The sequence below is a fragment of the Artibeus jamaicensis genome, unplaced genomic scaffold, assembly GCF_021234435.1.
Source record: "Artibeus jamaicensis isolate MK-2021 breed Jamaican fruit bat unplaced genomic scaffold, CSHL_Jam_final contig_519, whole genome shotgun sequence".
In the NCBI taxonomy this organism is placed as follows: Eukaryota; Metazoa; Chordata; class Mammalia; order Chiroptera; family Phyllostomidae; genus Artibeus; species Artibeus jamaicensis.
The window spans coordinates 15796780-15816690 of record NW_026521871.1 but is presented as its reverse complement, the minus strand read 5'-3'; positions in this window follow the sequence as shown (position 1 = coordinate 15816690).

The following is a 19911-nucleotide window of genomic DNA, read 5'->3' as shown; positions in this document are numbered from 1 at the left end:
GTATTCAAAATATTTGCTATGGAAGGATTATTCACTTCCTGACCCATTAATATCAACTTTAGCCAGAGACCCTTTTTCCACTTTATTAACATCCTATTTGGAACAAGAAGAGAATCTTGGTTGTTGAAAGCCATTGGAATGTAGGAGTTTATTACAGCAGCATAAGCAAACCTAAGCTAACAGGTACAGACAACTTTCTTCAAACACTTACATTTTAAATGTATGAAAGAACTCTGTTGGCTCTGCTGTCCAGATCTTGAGCCACTTATTATCACTGGAGGAAGCAGGAATATGATGGACCAGCTCAGGAGGTCACATGTAAATTCTTTTACCAATCCGAAAAGTTTTAGTGATTGCGGGTAGGGTATGGGAAGTGCTCATATCCTATAAGTACTGTTGGAGCCATTAGAACTTTATTGTCTAGGGAGGAGGGTGGTATTTACCTCCTCTCAGCCTTGCTAGTTCCTCTTTACCTATGCATAGAAGGTTAAGTACAGGTGTCACCAAGGTTTCTGCAAATATAACAAGAAGAATCATTGTGTTGGGGGTGGTCTTTTGTGTGTTAAGAGGGAAAATATTTATTTTCTGTGTCTTATTCAGGTAGCCAAATCTATTCTGTTCTTCTTTTTTTGATTTATATCAAAGACAAAGTGACTGTTTCACCTTATTTATAAACAGGATTCATCATTCACCCATTTTAGTTCCCAGAAAGCTTAATAAAAAGCTAAAGCTGCAACCTCAAAGAAAATAGAGCCATGAAGCTATCCCTTCACCTGCACAAATGAAACTGCTTTGTATGCTGTTCCAGACTTGCCTTTACCTTGAGACAGCCCTGAAAATGGATTCACCTGGGGGAGGGACTGTATGTTATTCTCACATTTACGAGCATCATGGCTTGGTGGCAAGCATTTCCTTTAACAACTGTGACTTAGAGAAACCTGCCAGACTGATTTGGGGCCATGGGTTTGTGCTGACATTTGTGATCAAGGAGAAAGTGTATGCTAAACCAATTGAAAACACCATTTTTAATTAAAATCTGGGCCCTTGTGACATAGTACTAAATGAACATCATCTATTATCTGGTATGGTTGAAGTCTAATGTCTAACAAACACATTTCCCTGGGAGCTGCCTTTGGGATTTTAAACCTGAGTTGAATTATTATTGGTAAAGTATAAATTGAAGCCTTTTCCTTGGGGTTTAGCCCATATAAGATATGTCTGTTTTCCTAGCAGGATCATGCTTATTTCTGAGTAAAGATGATCAGATGACAAAGTGAATCTGCTTGCCATTTATATCTAGTCTGGGACTGTTCTTTTTAGGTGTTGGTGGGTCCATACTACTTACAGAAGGGCTGGGGCAGAGAAATTGAAATATAAGGTAGCACTGTATCTTCTATCATTACCAATGTTAATGTTCAGCCCACATGGGAATTAAATTGGAGGGGATTGTGTTGCATTTCTATTTACCTTGGAGAAGTAGAACATGATGTATAAAATAGCTGTTTAATCAGTGCTTAAGAGGAAACAGTGAAATAACTATGTACTTTGTTTTACACATGGAGAAACTGAGACCTAGAGAGAAAGAGTGAGTTTCTGCATGAGGTGATATGTGAATTAGTAATCATGGGGCTGGGGTAACCAGGGTTTTTTGTCTCTTCTTTTTTCTGCACCATCATTTCCCAAAGTTCAGGGCTCCTACTGGTGACTATTGAGATGGGTTTGGAGGATTACATTCTGAAAGAGTCATTCCCTCTTCAATTCTCTTTCAGGCTTTCAAACTCTAAAATAAGATGGTCTTAGTTCAATGTCAGACTCTACCTTGGTGAATATTGCTAATCTTTGTGTAACAGAGACAGTGAGACTCACTAAATTCTACTACACTTAATAACAGCATTGTTTCCATTCAACTAATTGCCACAGTTACCTTCTCTGTATGAGAAGTGATATCACTTTTATATTTGCAATAACTGTATAAAGTTACTTTTAAAATAAAAATTTAAAATAAAGTAAATAGATTTATAGAAAAACATTAAGTTAGAAATAGAGGTGGCATGAAGATATGGTAACAATATAACTTTTCCCCAGAGCTGTAGTTTGGAAAACACGGGGCTGCGCTATGTTTCACTTCAGTCTTCAGAAACAACTTGCCACCAATCCTTCCCCCTGTTGCATGCATCTTCCCTCCTTCCCTCCCTTCCACCCACCCATCCGTCCATCCGTCTATCCATCCATCCATCCATCCATCCATCCATCCATCCATCCATCCATTCATCCATCCATCTTCCTAGGCCATTATCTACTTTTAGTTTTTGTTTTTTACCTGATTGGCTGAATTCCATGCAGTCTTGAGCTACTTTACATCGTCATCTTAAGGCAATTCCTGGCTGTACTCTAGAATCTTTAAGTAAACAATTACTCAAGCAAGCAAATAAAAACAACAAAACCCCAGCAACCTTGATATATGTTGATTTTGCTTTACTTAAAATAATGTGCATGCTCATTGGAACATAGAGAAAATGAAATTTTGTGAGAAGAACTTTGCTTCCTAGGATCTGCATTTCTATAACTTTCAGGCACAGCTCTTCTTAGAGGACCCCTCCCTAATCAGGTAGCTTTTTATTGAAAGATAACAGGAAGCAACAGTGCCCTAGACTGGATGTCTGTTCGGTCTCCTCGAAGCTTCCAGAACATTTGCCCAGCCCTCAGAAAATAGAGGCAGCTCATCTGTATTCATTAGAAAATTAGTGTTAGATTGGCCCCGTGGTGGTACAACTTCTAATTAAGCTCATATAGCCACTGCTTCTGAAATACTTATTGGTTGCTATGCTCAGTAGTAATTACTGTGTACATGTAATTTTGTAAAATATTCTCAACATCTCTAGAGGCTTCTATTCTTGTTTTACGGTGGTAAAAATGGAGGATCCCCTTGCTTGTGATATTCTACACCTTTACACATAAGTATGCCTACAGTCCCTAGGATTCTGTGCTGGGAACACATTCATCATCCACATCTAGGATCCCATTAGTTGAACAATTTATTGAGCACTTATGATGTGCAAGTGAGCTGAGCATACAGAGGTAAGACACCAAACCACACTCTCAGTGACTCCCCAGCTAGTCCAAGAGACGTGCATGTGCACAGACCCACTATTGGGGGACAGTTTGATAGAGGAAGCCAAATTTGGCCTTGAAGAGAGAAGAAAGTAGATCATATGAAGAACAAGGGGAAACAGCAAAGGCACAAACACCTGCTGATTTCCCATATCCTATAGGTTTCGGCCTTGTTAATGGTGGTAATAGACATGTTTTGAAAACTTACTACTCAGTTGGCCTAGCACTAGGACCATCACATTCTTCATCTCATGTAAGACTTGAACAACTGTTGAGCATCTATTAACAAAAAAAATTTTTAGAAAAATACTGAATGTTGGATAAACAGAGTTAAAGGGGCATGTCAGAAAGAAGACACATCTGGGTGCCAGCAAGGAGCTAAATTTATGTTACTAGATACGTAATTGTTGATCTGATTGAATGAGAGTAGCTTTTGGAGTTCTCTGGGGAGATGTATGGCGAAGCTGTGTTCCTACTCTCTGGGAAGGGATGGTATGATTAACTAGTATGGGTTTGGAGTGGAGAGCCACAGCATGACTTCTATGTGATCCCAGAGTAAAAGGATGACATGAGTCATGCATGCAAGAGTCATGAACAGATAGATGGCTCCACGAGAAGTCAGAACTGAACTGTTCTTGAGCCACCACTCCCACTGCAAACCTAACCATTTGATGTCCACATTCTTTTTCATCCACTGACAAATCCTTTCATTGGTTTATTCTTTGGAAAGCAGTACCTTGACCATTTCATTCCTCATTAACCATAATTTAAAGTCTAAGCTTATAATACAAATACTTGGCCTTCTTCCCTTTAACTATTAAATATAATTCTATAGTACATTCTCAAGAAATTGGTTGCTTTTGAGCATCTCCTTTTAATCACCATAGAAACACAAAGTCAAATAAGCCTTTTAAAATTATCATATAATTATCTCTTGTTTCTAAAGAAAAGCTTTTGGTTGTACTTTGCCTTGATTTGACAGATATCATCAGTTATGATTGAGTGTCTAGCCATTTCATACTTGCAGTTTCACAAAAGTGAGTCCCATGACATTGGAAAAGACAGTGAATTAATTTCCATGAATTAGAAAGAAATGATATGAACCATATGTTTCTAACTAATGTATACTTCATCAAAAACAAACAAGCTGCCCACTTCTGAGGGGTGGCTGTTAGCTATCCAGCTCAGCTTAGTATAGGGTAGGTAAATCTAATTCAGGGCAATGATAGAAAACAAGTTTGCCCATGGATTAAAGCCATATTCTTCAAGGAGCTTTCTCAGTAATAAATTTAACATTCTGATTTTCATCTGTGAATCTCCTTTGTCTTAATTCTCATTTAGTTCCTCTTCTGGTCATTGTCTTATTTTTTATCAGATACTTTCCTTGCTCATTCTGCTCTTCTCTGCAGGAGGCCTGACCCTTCAAACAGCATTTCCAACTTTGTTGCTCACTGCCTTCTGGCTGAGTCAACAAGGATAAGAACTAGAGAGGTATTGAGGATAGGAGAGAGGGATAAACTCCAGTGATCTTCCATCTTCACTGCTCTTGGTAACAGTTTCATCAATAGTTACTGCAGATATACCTCATTTCCAGCTCCCACCACCCAGCTGCTCCCCATGGAGGTAGGTGCCTTTGAGAAAGGTCCAGCATAACTTTTGTTTCTGTTGGAGGCACCAGCTCCTGGGCTCCTTTAACAGTTTCCTTCCTTTGTCCCTCCAGTCCTCAGGGTAGTAGGGGCTTAGTCCAAATGCTGATCTCTAACTTGCTACCCCTTTCCATGTTTGCTTTTTTAGCTTTTCTAAACACTTATCATAACTCCCCATATTCAGTCCTCTCTATTGAGTTACCCGGGTTTTGTTTTCCTGACTAGATTCTAATGACTGCAGTTCCAAATTCAGGAGGGAGGAAAGGGGTTTCTGAATATTTTATTGATAATCTGAAATATCATTAATCTCCAGTAAAAAAATCCAGATATTTCTGGCACAGCTCGACATCATTGACTACATGCAATTATAATTCATTTCTCAAACCCTATAAGTGATCCTGGAAAAAATGGATCAGATTAATGATCTAAACACAAAAGTATAAATATACAAATACATCAATATTGGAGAATACTTATATATAACTTGGTGAGAAGACATGTGAGCCTTCACCTCTTTTAATAGCTGCAGAAACTGAAGTTTGGAAGGCTTTAGTAACAAGTCTAAGTACATAAATACCACTAGAATTTCAACCCCAAAGAACAAGAACCTTGCTGGTCTTGACTACTGATGTGTCCCCAGAAAGTAAAAAATATTTGTCACATGGTGTGGTATTCAAGATCACAGTGCCAGTAAATGGCAGAGTGAAAATTCAAGTGCAGTCTGCCTTGCCTCTTGGCTTACCATTTATCAGTGGTCACCACCCAAGGATCTCAATGAACCAATGCTGAAGGCACATGGGGTCATAGGAAACATTCAAGAGAAGGAGTTCGAGGACATTAGTTCTACATTGCTGAAGTCAAGCAAGGTTAGTTAGGATGTGATCACCTGAGCAGTGAGATACAGATTCTTTCTGGGTTACAAAGCACTCAATTTAGTCAATTGTGAACTTTTACAAATTATTCTTAAGGATGTAGTAGAGATGAAGAGACATGGAGAAGATTTGTTTCACCTAAAACACAAAGTAGATCAGAGCACAGATAAATATCTTTAAATTAAAAGATAATGTTGGAAAGCAGCTGAAAAAGGTGAAGGAATTAAACAGTACAAATTGGAAGTTACAAAATAGTCACAGGGATGTAAAGTACAGCATGGAGAATATAGTCAATAATATTGTAATAACTGTGAATGGTTTCAGGTGGGCACCAGACTTACCAGGATGATCACTCTGTAAGTTACCTAAATGTCCAACCACTAAGATGTACAGCTGAAAGTAATATAATATTGAATGTCAACTGTAATTGAAAAATAAAAATAAATAATGTTGCAGCCTGCTAGCACGAGGTGAACACTGTTTTGTCTTATGTTGTTTCTGTTGCTCCCATCTGTTATTTCAGGGTGATTTGTAGAGTTTGCTCCCTTTTGTTGCATTCCAATAGTGACAGGGAGGTGGTGGAGAGAAAGTAAAAGTTGAGCAGCAGCTTTGGAGTAGAAAGTACATAGATGAATATAAGAAGTAAAGGCGGCCAAGCTGCCTCCCGATCTACATGATCGTAATTTGGCTCTTTTATAAGTTAAATACTTACATAAGTGAGAACATGAAAGAGAGCAAGGTCTTCTGTTTTAAAGTGAGCAGTGATGACAAAGCCCTCTGGACCAAGGACGCACTGGTTTTCAGTGCCGGAGCTGCTCCTGCACTGTTCCCACAGACTCCAGGGCCCTCGTGCCACTGCCCCGCCTCTCCCCACAGTCCATCCCACCTGGGTCTTCCAAACCTTGCTCCAGCATCTGTTCTGATTGATCAAGGCCAGGATATATTTCTTGCTGAATATGTTGAACGTCATCTCTGGAAACATTTTTATAAAAGTCATAACTGAATGATAATTACCCAGTAGAAATCTTACTCCTATGTGGTCTCTTGGTATGATTAATTTTGCACTGAGTAGTGCTACAGAATGTAGATTCCCCCCACACATCTATATGTTGAAGCCCTAACCATCAAAAGTGACTTTATGTGGAGACAGCGCTTTTTAGGAGGTAATTAAGGTCACGGTGATGGGATCCTAATCCAACGTGACTGGTCTTTTTATAACAAAAGGAAGAAATAGGTGATACTAGGAGTGGGTGCACAGAGAGAAAAAGTTCATGAGAGGATAGTGTGAAAGGCAGCCATCTGCAAACCAGGGAGAATCACCAGAAACCAGTCCTATCAGCATCTTGATCTTGGACTTATGTTAAACAAATTCTGATGTTTAAGCCACTGAATCTGAGGTAGCCTCAGCACTAATACAAGTAGTGATGGACTTAAAATGGAAAATTTGTTTTCTTTTCATGATGTGAGGAGGGTGAGCATCTACAAATAGCAGTATATCAGCATCATTGTATTAAGACCATTAAAGTCAATGCAAGTCCTGTGAAACATCTAATGGTAGAAAGCAGTGTGATGCCAAACAGAGGATGACTGAGATACATTTTCTTTGAGTAGGTAATGTAGTTCTGCATCTATTTGCTACCTGTCTAACTGCATCCATCAAGTGTCACAATAATGGAAATGCAATGATAGCTCTGAGACAGAAAGATAAATGACATACTACACTTGAGGAGGGAAGGCCATCTTTGATTTTCTAATAATAGATTTTCAACCTATACTTTTATATATAATTCTTGACACTCCAAAATGTCTATATGATTTTTTACCCAGATTTAGCTGTACCTATGCCAACTTACATGCATTAGATAATATTAATTAGTATCTTCCCTGGTGCAGTTGCTCAGAGCTTTATCCCTCCCTTGTGCATGAAATAGAAGTTGTGTGTGTAAATATATATTAATTTTGATACATAGAGAACATTTGGAGGCTGCAAGCCTCTGTCTAGTTCTGAAATGAACAAAATGCTTGCTCTTCAGTGCAAAGTGTTTATTCTGAATATTTAGAAAAATTGCTCTGCCACTCAAACATTCCCAGTAGAACAGTTCATTCCGTTTACAGTGGCACTTTGCTTCTCCTTCATGAACATGCTGAGGCATATTTTGGTGAGGGTATAAATATTTTTTCTAGTGTAGGCATCAGTATCTGAGTTCTAATGATCAGATTAGAAGCTCATCATGTCAACCCTTTATGATGATAATAAAAGGACTAGTCGAAAATGGCCAAATACCAGGAAGTCAACCACCTGTGATTCATTGTGTAATATGATAATTACGTACCCATTTAACAAATGGCATGTTTACAATTTCCTTGGTAAAACGTGCTAAAACCCTTTGGTATAGACTGGTCAGGCTATCCTGACTCGACTGAGGTTTCACTCTGTCTTCCACTGTTGGCACCCTGCTATTTCTCCACTGTGCCACTACACCATTCTTACCCTTTCTCAGGTGCTTAGATGTCACATCCTTGAATCATAAACCCCTGTCTTAACCTCAGTTTATTTGCTTGCTCACAGCTCATTTTAAGCACCACATGCTCTGATCAATCGTTTTGCTAGAGTTTGCTTTTTTTTTCTCGTGGCAGGCTGTGAAGTGCCTATGGTTGAGCACATGTTTCAAGGAAATGGCCTGTATTTAAATTTGCAAGGGAATTTATGAGCCTTACAGATGCCCACAAGGAGGGGATGGTTATGTGCCCACCTACTATGGTGGAAAGAGTGAGTTGAGATTAGATCGGAGCTACAAATGGGCTTTCCGCTGACTAAGCAAAAGCATTAGCACCAGGGTACATGTGACATACTAATGGTCATCCTGTCTAGTGACCATTCCAAGTCTATATCTACACCATAAAAATGGCACCATCTGGAGTCTGCTATGCTGCAGTCCTGGTGCCCACTGCTTTTATCCAACATATTGTTACCGAACAAGAGGAGGTCGTCCGAGGGAGGGGCAATACAATATTTGGCCCACCTAGGGATGCCCAAAACTGCTATACAACAGGGGCCCCTCCCAAAAACCAAAATACTAAAATCTACTGGGCCCTTCTGTCCGCCGCCAATTGGAAAGACATCTCTTAATGCCAGAGATTTGTGAAAAGGAAACAAAATGTTTATTTAATGCTATTCAGGCCTAATGCCACCACTAAAATATCAAAGTCCTTTAGGTTATACACCTACACCCACACAGCGCTCCCTTCCCTCACTGTCCCAAATCCGGGTACCGTAAATCAGGAAAAGAGCACACGTCTGTGTTGCAGGCCGCTGGCACCGTCAGCTGTGTCACTGTGCAGGCAGGATCTCCAGTTAATCCAAAGTACTGTGGTACCCTCTCATGGTCCACTGGCAAGAGTCCTTTGTACCCAGTTCCAGTCAAAGTCTCTGTTGCTTTTCAGGCCCCGCGCCAAAGGGGGCACCCCAAAGCCGCGTGGGCCTCTTCTACCAAAGCTGCAGAGTCCGCACTCCACCAAAAGTATGTGGCTTTCTTCTTCACCTGGCTGCAGGGATCTCCATTCTGGCAAAGCTGCGTGGTTTTTCCCTTTCACCTGGGAAAGAGGGGGTCCGCACTCCGCCATAACCACGTGGCTCCCTCTTTCACCCCACCAACAGGGGGTCCTCACTCTGCTGAAACCGCGTGGCTCTCCCAATGGCTGCCGTGCCTGGCTCTTAAATCCCAGCACCCATCTTCCTCTGTACCCCTATTTCCGACTCCTCCCAAAATCAGTTACACCTGCCAGTATTCTGTATTAATACAAGTTTACTGGGCTGCCATCGTTAGTCTGGGCAGTAATCATCCCATGTCCTCGAGCCAATCTTCTCCAAGCCCCTACGCAAGCGCTGTAACTTGGGGGGACCTGCCCCCAGTTACATCTTGGGGGAAGTGACTTCATCCCCCTAGCTCCAAGCCTGGCCACAGCCATTTAACATATCCAAGTGACCGCCAGAGGCTATAGATATGTTAAAAGACAATGCCATGGATTAGCTGCAAGGCTGTGGCTGTGCAAAACTGTCCCTTCCCCCCCAACTCACACCTGTGGGGGTGGGGTGAGGACATCTTATATGTCTCTCCATCATTCCCATACACTTTGAATTCTGGACACCATTCCAAATCTTTTTCTGGGGGGGCCCCCTTTGGCTGCACCCTGTATCAATATGGCTGTAGTTAAACATACATTAATTTATGTATAGAGATCTTTTCTGATGTTTATTGAGTGCCTACTCTGTTACGATGGAAATAAATATGTTACAATGTGTTTACAACAGAAAATAAAAAGGCAAAGAATTGTGGGAACTAGGACTTAACTATCAGAGAACAAATTTTGGATAGTCTTGAACTGTGTAAGAGTTGTTGATGTGCTTTTTTAAAAATTACTGTTAAAATATCAGTGTAAATTGAAGTAATAAAGACAATAATATCATGGGCATTTTCTTGGCCTTCACTTGGCTTGAAATTAGCCAATCAATCTGACAACTGCCAATTGTAACTGCATTTCATATCTTGAGTAATGTTATACATCAATTTAGGCACATTTGCTTGAAGTGAATATTTGTGATTTTTAATTTTAAGTATATGCTCAAGGAGAGGGCAGAGTTCTATATTAATTTTGCATTGGTAAAGTAATTTTTATGGTTTATCTTCCTGGAAATATTGCTATTGAGTGAAATTATGTTTAAATGAGACTAATAGAAAAGCAAAGCAAAAACTGACATGAATGTGATATAAAAATAAGTCCATTCTTGTGGAAAGGAATAACTATATATGCTCTTTATTCAGGACCTTAGACTAAAGAGGCAGTCAGTTTAAAGAGTATTGAAATCTCCTTTAAAGGAGATTAAAGACGAATCTCCTGTATTTCCCCTTGCAAATATCAACCATGGACAAATACAATGTGGGAAGGATTGAATGTGGGACATGGGAGATGGGTTGGGCAGGGGAGAAAATGAGGAGAATTATAATTGTACAACATTAAAAATAAATGGAAAATTTAAAAAAAAGATATATTTTATTTTAAAATATAATTTGTTGGTTGTGCTATTACAGTTGTCCCATTTTCCCCCTTCATTCCCCTCCACCCTGCACACCCCTCCCACCTACATTCCCCTCCCTTAGTTCATGTCCATGGGTCATACATATAGGTTCTTTGGCTTCTACATTTTCATATAAGTTCTTTGGCTTCTACATTTTGACTTATTAGTTGTTTATTGATTAGTTGTTTATTGTTACCCTCCCCCTGTCTATTTTCTACCTACCATCTATGCTGGTTATTCTCTGTACCTTTTTCCCCTCTCTCCCCATCCCACTCCCCTGTTGCTAACCCTCCATGTAATCTCCATTTCTGTGAATCTGTTCCTCTTTTAGTCGTTTGCTTAGTTTGCTTTTGTTTAGGTGTGGTTGTTAATAATTGTGAGTTGCGTGTCATTTTACTGTTCATATTTTATCTTCTTTTTCTTAGATAAACCCCTTCAACATTTCATATAATAAGGGCTTGATCATGATGAACTCCTTTAACTTGACCTTTTCTGGGAAGCACTTTATCTGCCCTTCCATTCTAAATGAAAGCTTTGCTGGGTAGAACAATCTTGGTAGTAGGTCTTTGAAGTTCATGACTTGGAATACTTCCTTCCAGCCCCTTCTTGCCTGTAAGGTCTCTTGAGAAACCAGCTGATAGTCTTATGGGAACTCCTTTGTAGATGACTTTCTCTTTTTCTTTTGCTGCTTCTAGGATTCTGTCCTTTATTTTAATCTTGGGTGATGTAATTATGATGTGCTTTGGTGTGTTTCTCCTTGGGCCCAAGTTGTTTGGGACTCTCTGGGCTTCCTGGACTTCCTGGAAGTCTATTTTCTTTGCCAGACTGGGAAAGTTCTCCTTTATTATTTGTTCAAATAACTTTTCCACTTGTTGCTCTTCCTCTTCTCCTTCTGGTGCTCCTATAATTCAGATGTTGGAATGTTTAAAGATGTCCTGGAGGTTCCTAAGCCTCTCCTCATGTTTTTGAATTCTTGTTTCTTCATTCTTTTTTGGTTGGGTGTTTCTTATTTCCTTCTGGTCCACACTGTTGATTTGAGTCCCAATTTCCTTCCCATCACTATTAGTTCCCTGCACATTTTCCTTTATTTCACTTAGCATCGCCTTCATTTTTTCATCTGATTTATTACCAAATTCAGTTACCAAATCAATTACCAAATAATGTTTTGAACTGTGCATCTGATATGTTGGCCATTGTTCATTGCTTAGTTATCTTTTTTTCTGGAGCTTTGATCTGTTATTTCATTTGGGCCACTTTTTTTTTTTTTTTGTCTTGAGTCACCTGTTGTATAGTGAGGGGTGGAACCTTAGGTATTCAACCAGGTGGGGTAACTCATGTTGCTGTGTTGTGACACTGTATGTAGGGAAGTGGTCTGAGAGGGAACAATGGCACTTGCTCCGCTGTCTGACAGATTTTAGTCACTTCCCCTGCTCCCCACAAGCAGATTAGGCCTTTCTGGTGCTGATTCCCATGTGGGTGGGTTTGTGTGAACGGACCCTGTGGGTTTCTCCAACGAATTCTCCTTTGAGGCTGGGAGTTTCTCCCAGTGCCTCAGCTCCCGTAGGTGTTTTTGATCAGTGGTCTGAGGCTTTATTTCCCCATGCTGGGGCTTTGGGGTGCACGTCCATCCTGTCCCCAGGTGTTTCTCCTGGTTTATCTGCCTGAGAATGTTGGGCCACCTAGTCTGCAATCTGCCTCCTTGCCAGATCTGCCTGCTGCTGCCTTGCTGGCCAGCTGAAATCTTGTGGGTCCTCCAGCTGCTGCCTTGCCACGAGTCCTCTCTTCCTGCTGCATGTCTCAGCCCCTCCTACCAGTCTGGATGAATGTGTCTTCTTTAACTCCTTGGTTGTCAGACTTCCATACAGTTCGAATTTCTGTCATTTCTGGTTGTTTTTTATTTTAAATTGTTGTTGTCCTTCTTTTGTTGTGCAAGGGGGCACTATATGTCTACTTATGCCTCCATCTTGACCGGAAGTCAAGATATACTTTAGAGAGAGAAAAAAAGAGTATTAAACTTTAAATCATGAATTTAGATTTAAAATTCTCAATAACTGTAGAAAATAATCTAGGAAGTTTTCCCTGTAAACTCTGCTTGTCAAAGGTTTATGAGTAGGAAAATGGCCCATTCCAAGCACCCTACTGCACATACTAGTACTTCAAACATTTGGGAATGACTGTCATACCCCCTCAAATCTATACCATCAGCCCTGGCTGGGTAGGTAGCTCAGTTGGTTACAGTGTCTTTCTGATGTACCAAGGTTGTAGATTCAATCCCTGGTCAGGGAACAGACAAGAATCAACCAGTGTATCATAAATAAGTGGGACAACAAATTGATGTTTCTCTCCCCCTCTCTAAAATCAATAAATCAAAAAAAATTAGAAGTTATATTGTCAAACTGAATCACACACACAAATTCACAAATTAAATCATTGCTTCTTTGAAGCCACATCATTAACATAGGTCATTAGATGTTATCTATTGAGACACTGGCCTTTCCATTTGATCCCTATGCTCCACGGCTACCTATACAGTAGTCTTTTATCGCAGTGTATACGTTCTAAGACCTCCAGTGAATGCCTGAAACTATGGATAGTACCAAACCCCTATGTGTCTTTGTTTCTCTCCTGTATGTGCACACATGTGATAAAGTTTAATTTATAAATTGGACACAGTAAGAATTTAACAACAACTAATAGAATAATTATAACAATGTAAGTAAAATAAGGACTACTTGAACACAAGTACTGCAATATGATAATAGTCGATCTGATAACCAAGCAGGAAGTGGGCGGCTAAGAGAGTAATGGGCCGATAGTGTATACAGCATGGACTTGGTGGATGAAGGGTAATTTATATGGTGGTGGAAGTTTCTGGACTGGGTTGGTGCCAGATTTCATCATGCTACTCAAAATAGCCTAATTTAATATACTTATTAATTGTTTATTTCTGAAGTAATTTATCTAATATTTTTGGCTTATGGTTGACTGCCTGTAACTGAAATTGCAAAAAAACAAAATCATGAATAAGGGGAAACTACTGTGTAAGAACATGTCTAGAACTGCCAGTCTGGTACCCTGAAATCTCCATCTAAGTCCAGGTTTTCAGCTTGTTCATGGGTTTCTTATGGATGAAGTACATTGATTTTGTGTTCGAGTAAATGATTTGTAGCAGTGAGATGACACCCTGCAGCGTTAAAAATATGTTTAGAGCAATGAGACTCACCCTTACTTTAGAGGACAGAGAGGTAGTTATTCAGAAGCAAATGTAGACTTTTGAAAAAGGGGAGGCTAGTGCTAATCAAGGAATATAAACACCAGCTTATCTTGGAAAGGGCCTGAGATTGATTTCTCCCAGTTGTACAGAGGAAATTGGCCTGCAATTTTCACACTGTACTTGGTTTGAATTATCGGGGAAAAATAAAGTTGTTTATTGATTAGCATTTGAAAAACCAATTAGTACTTTGTTTGCTTGAAAGACAAAATAAAAGCCCAATGTCAGAACAAAATACGAGTGTTTCCAGGACTAACAAGCACCCCGGGACTAAAAAGATGTCTCTGAAATGCTGAAGAAATAGTGACTGAGGATATAACTTCAGCTGGAACCCCAGGGCCTGAGCCCACACTTTGGGGGCCACAATTGCCCCCTTTCCACCATGTGGCTGCACAGTCGATGCATCATGCATGTTTCTTTGGGAAACAACATTTTTGTTTGTTTTCATTACATGCTTCTTTATATCATTTCTCTAATCTCTTTCCTGATAGAATGATAGAGGGAAAGTTGCCATGAAGATGAAAAAAGTATGGAAATCAGTAATTTCTAAAATACATCACATGAACACTGGTTTTAACAGATTAACAAAAATTATATGAAGGATAGTTTATAAGGACAAGTGAATTTGAGAAATACTGGGTTATACTTAGTTTCATAGGGACTTTTAGTGCAGGATCTAGAAGAACCCTTCATATGCTAATATAAACGGTGCTCTGTCATATCTGTTTGTCTGTCCATCCATTGAGCCAGCCAGCCAACTTCTTTTATTCAATATGCGAGGCACTGGCAAAGGGACTGAGATAACTTATTGGGGATGGGGATATTAGGTAGCAGCTAGGAATGAGTGCCCAGAGGGAAAATAAAGGCAGGGACCTAGTCATTACAATCTAGTAAAGAACTTATTATAGGAGGATAGAAGCAAAAGGAAAATGTCTCACCAATTAACTCAGCAGTTCTGAGCTGAGTTTGATAAGATTACGGGGTGTCTGAGAAGAGGGGCTTCTATAACAATCATACTAAGGTTGCAGGGTGTTCTGACCATTACAAGTGGAAATTGAACAGGAGGAAAAGGGGGGGCCTATGCTGGGAAAGGGGGCCTCTGTAAAAACTTCACTAAGACAAAGAGCCTTTACTAACTGAGAAAGAAAGGCTTTGTAACTGTACATTCTTGCCATAGAGGAAAAGGAGGGGGAACCTAGAAGCTGGCTAAGGAATATAACCTATGAAACCAAATAGTCAGCATGCTTACATTAGCTAAGTACCCAGTTGTAGCCCTGGCTCAAGTGTATAGAACAAACTTATTAACAAACTTACTAACAATTTTATGGGTGCCCGTTTGCAGCTTTCTGCTTGTGTGTGTTTCATAAAATGAACTTGCTATTTCATTCCTACTATACTTGTTTGTCTTTTGCTTGAATTTGTGTCTTGCAAGTGAGATAAAAACCAAGGCAGGGAAGGAAGGCCTCCTGGCTCAAGTCTCTTTCTCTCTCCCCATCCTTAACAAGGATAGAGAATAGAATGTAAGTTTCTAAGTAAAAGAAACTTGACCTAATCTGGAATTTTTTCTAATTTGGTGGGTCTGTCTGCCTATTCCAACTTTTCTTTACTGTGAATATTAACATCTTTTTTCTTCTCTTATTTAAATCGGATTTACTTCCCTCTTGGAAGCACAGTGGAGAATAGAACTTAAAGGCAGTTGAGTGTGACTGTAGGAGAGGAACCTAGAGGTTAATCCTGGTCTCAGTGGTGGGTCAATCAGCATTTTGAGTGACAGGTCCTGGGGTATAAGGTTACAAAGACACAGTTCTTGGACAACTAATAGGAGCCTAGAGACTGCCTGGTGCTCAGCAGGGACTTGAAAGTGAGCCAGAGTGAAACTCAGGGCACAAGCTCTCAATTTCTGTTGTTTATCTGAGCTTGTCATGTGGGAGCACAAAAGTGGGGACCCCTTATCCTGTTTAGGTGAGAGAGAGCTGCATGTAAGAGTGATATAGTAGTGAATTTTTAGATCTAGCAGAAAACTCATTCTCCAGCATACAACCCCTAACAAAGGGCATGCATGTTAACTCTTGAAATGAGATGTTTTCCAGCAGAGAGTTTAGAAGCAATAGACCTGAAAGTGATGACCAGGGGCTTGCAAATTGCAAGACACATGCCATTTTGTGTTATATGCTTAAACAGATTGGTAAATAGAGGTCTTTTCAATGGTCAGAATCTAAATAAAGGCAGGGATATTCATTGTCCAACCTACAGGCTAAAACAGAACTCTCCCATGTTCACCATAAGTCAGGTTAGATAACTGACTTATGAGGGAGAAGAGTGGAACCCATCATGGCCAAGACTATCTTTGCCTATTGAAGCAACATATTGCTTATTCAATTCATGATGTCATTAGATTTTTGATTAGATTACTGCATAAGCTGTATATATTAATGAAATTAGATATCTCAGAATAGTTTGGTCCTGGCTCAGTATAACTACTGAGTGCTTTTCTGAGATGTAGCAGAAATGCCATCTTCTGAAGCACAGTGAAGAAAAGGCAGCTCTGAAGTTTTCCAAATAAGAAGAAATCTCTGTCTAGGATTTGGGGCCTGTAGATAGCACCATGACTGTGACGACTGGGGTTTTTTAATGTTTTGGCACCTAAAACCCCTTAAAGCATCTTGAAATGAGCAGTTGCCTACTGGCAGGCTGTCACGAAACTTTCCTCACCTTTGCCACCCATCTCTGCTGACGGAATTTGTAATGCTACCTCCCATCTTCAGTCTTTTAGTGCAGTGATTTGGTGCCAGTGAAAATGCATGTGTGCCTTGGCTTTTTGATGGAAAGTTATTTACAGGTCTTTCCTGCTGTGGTATAAATGTGCTCCAGATCACTTCTCCAATCAAATCCTCAATTTAAAAGAACATATTGAGTTGTGCCATGTACCTTGTTAGGCACTTGGGCATATGTAGAGAACCAAAGAGACGTAGCCTCTGGCCTTAAAGAACACTTCTATTTGGGTGGCTCTCACAATCCTTTAAAACAGAGGTTGGCAAACTACAGCCCCTAAGTCAAATCCAGACGGCTGCTTGTTTTTGTACATAAAGTTTCATTAAAATCCTGCCATAGCCATTCACATTCATATTTTTCAACATCTGCTTTTGCACTAGAGTTGAATTGTGGCAGAAATCATATAGCCTGCAAAGCCTAATGTATTTATAGAATATTTGACTTTTTATAGAAAAAGCTTGCCAACTCTTGCTTTAAAATTCCAGGAAATGAAGCCCAACCCTAGGAACTTTAAATTAGTAGATCCACAGGTAGACAGGCTGGTACGTACAGATCTCTACCGTGCCCACTCTTCCCATGAAGGTGTTCTTTTCATTCTATGCATCCGCCTTTGATTTTTCCTGAAGCAGTTTCTCTCTCCTACTCTCCTTTTTCTAAGGTGGGTGTGTATGATCCAGCAGCCACAGCTGTCTGTCCTCTGCAATTGCCCTTTGGCATTGACTCTCCCAAATCCTTCAGTCTGCTATTAACGGTTCTCTGACTATGCCTCACAAATCTATATTGTCAACCATCACTCATCTCCTACATCCCCTCCTGATGTTTCCTGGGTCACTCAAACTTAGAGTGTCTGAAACCAAATTCGTCATCAGTTCCTTCAAACCAACTCACCTTCTGGACTGTCCAATTTTCTGTTATCGGTAACATTAGTCTCCAACTTTGAGATCTTAGTTATTAATAATAATGATTATATTTGTTTCAAATTTTACTTCTTGCTTCTGTAAAACAAATATAGTTGAAATCTGGATTTAAGGACAAATAATGAAAGAAAAAGCTTACCTAATATATAGACCTGTATTTTCCTACAGAAGAAACAGGAGAAAAATAAATTATTATTTTTTATAGTTTAAAGTGCAAAAACATTTATTAGGGAAGCAGTGAGACTGAGAGGGGCTACTCCACAGACAGAGCAGCCAGGAGGGAAGGAAATTAACTACGGCCCGGCACCGTGCCAGCCACTTTATCTGTGATGTACGCAGCACTCCTAGTAATGCTATGAGTATATGTTTTTAATCATCATTTTATAGATGAGAAAGCCCAGTCTCCAGGATTAACTAACCTTGCCAAAGGCCACATAGCTAGTGGTACTAATATCTAGATCTAAGTTTTAAATATTACTTCCATCCTCTTGCATATAGCAAACTTAGCTCCTACTTTAAAAAAAATAGTCTGAGCCCTGGTGTAGCTCAGTGGATTGAGCGTGGATTGTGAACCAAAGGGTCACTGGTTCAATTCCCAGTCAGGGCACATGCCTGGGTTGTGGGCCAGGTCCCCAGTGTGGGCCATGTGATTGGCAACCACACATTGATGTTTCTTTCCATCTCTTTCTCCTTTCCTTTCTCTCTCTCTAAAAATAAATAAATGAAATAAAAATACTCACATTCTTTTAAAAATTATAAAAAATAGTTTGAGATTTTATTGATGTTTGATAAATTTTCTTTTTAAAAATATATATCAGTCAATACTGACCAAAGTATATTCAATTATCACTGACTGCAGTTTTAAATACCCATTTTTCCCTTGCTTCCCTCAGAAACATTTAGTCATTTGCTCTGAAACACCCAATGGGTAGATGGTGAAACCAGTATTCTAATCCAGGTCTTTCTTGCTCCAGAGTCTACACTGTGGCCCCTGTGCTGTCTGCTTCCAGGTGGAAAAGTGAAACCCCTAGATGGCAGGTGGCTAGGTCAGGCCGTCAAGTAGATAGACCTGTCCCAGGACCCAGGGTTCATCCTTCTAAGGTCACTCTGGTGAAGAAAAAAGAATGAGCCATAAACCTGTCTTAGTCCTTCGACATAGGTCCCTTCTGGAATATTTGAAGTTGGAGAAAAACTGAATGTATCTATTTCTGTTTATAAATTCCTGAGGGTATTTTCATTTTTAGCTTTGTTACATTTCATAAATAGACCAGACAATAAAAGGAGGAAGGGTAGAAAGCAAATCTAACTTTTATTGTTCCTTGTTCTAAGTGAGAGTAAGGCTTATTAAGTACCTCCCAGGTCTCTCTTCCTCACTGCACAGAAGGGGAATCAATTTACTGGTGATCTTGTCATGGGATGTTAGCTGCCTGTTGGAAAGTCCCAGCACATAAGCTCTCAGGTAGCAACACTGGCCTTTCTTTTCTCCATTGACCTGCCCTTTGCCTGACCTTATACATTCATTCAGTCTGCCCCACCTGAGCTCTAACTTCTCCCAGCCCACGCTCTGTACCTTTCCGTCTCTCCAGCTTTGCTCATGCCCTTTGCAGATATAGCCACATGGCCAACTAGTATGGTCTGTCAAGGTCTTGTTCAATTACTAATCCTCACCCTCTACCACAGTAAGACTTTCCCTGTGAAGTTTTCTTTTAAGTTTTGTTTGATTGCCTCCTTTAGAGAGACATGAAAGGAGAGCAGCAGGGCTTAGAAGTAGGTGGATGGAGAATATATTGACAAAATAATCTCATCCCCGAATTATTCAGTTATTGATGAATATAATTACAGTGAGTAGTTAAGTCAGCTTAGGTTTAGAATATAAAATGACATGAGGATCATTTCTAAATATAAACTGGCCTTAAGAATTATTTGATCTCTAAATATTTATTAAAAACTTTTGATTGGGTAAGATTGTACATTTGACTTAATAATGATAAGCCCTTGAATAGATCCTTACAAAAATTAATATCCTAAGAAAATGAAGGAGAAAAAAGTCTCTTCTGATGCAAGAGTAATCTTGGGGAGGAGAAATCAATGTTTTGTCTATTAGGAGGTAGACCTGGCTTTGTTTTTCCCATTTATTTTTATAGCGCATTGTGTTAAATATACATTTTTATTCATACCCCTGAATGTGATGAAAAACAGTTTAGACCTATTGTCTTTATTTCTCTTGTTAAGTATTTCTGTGGAA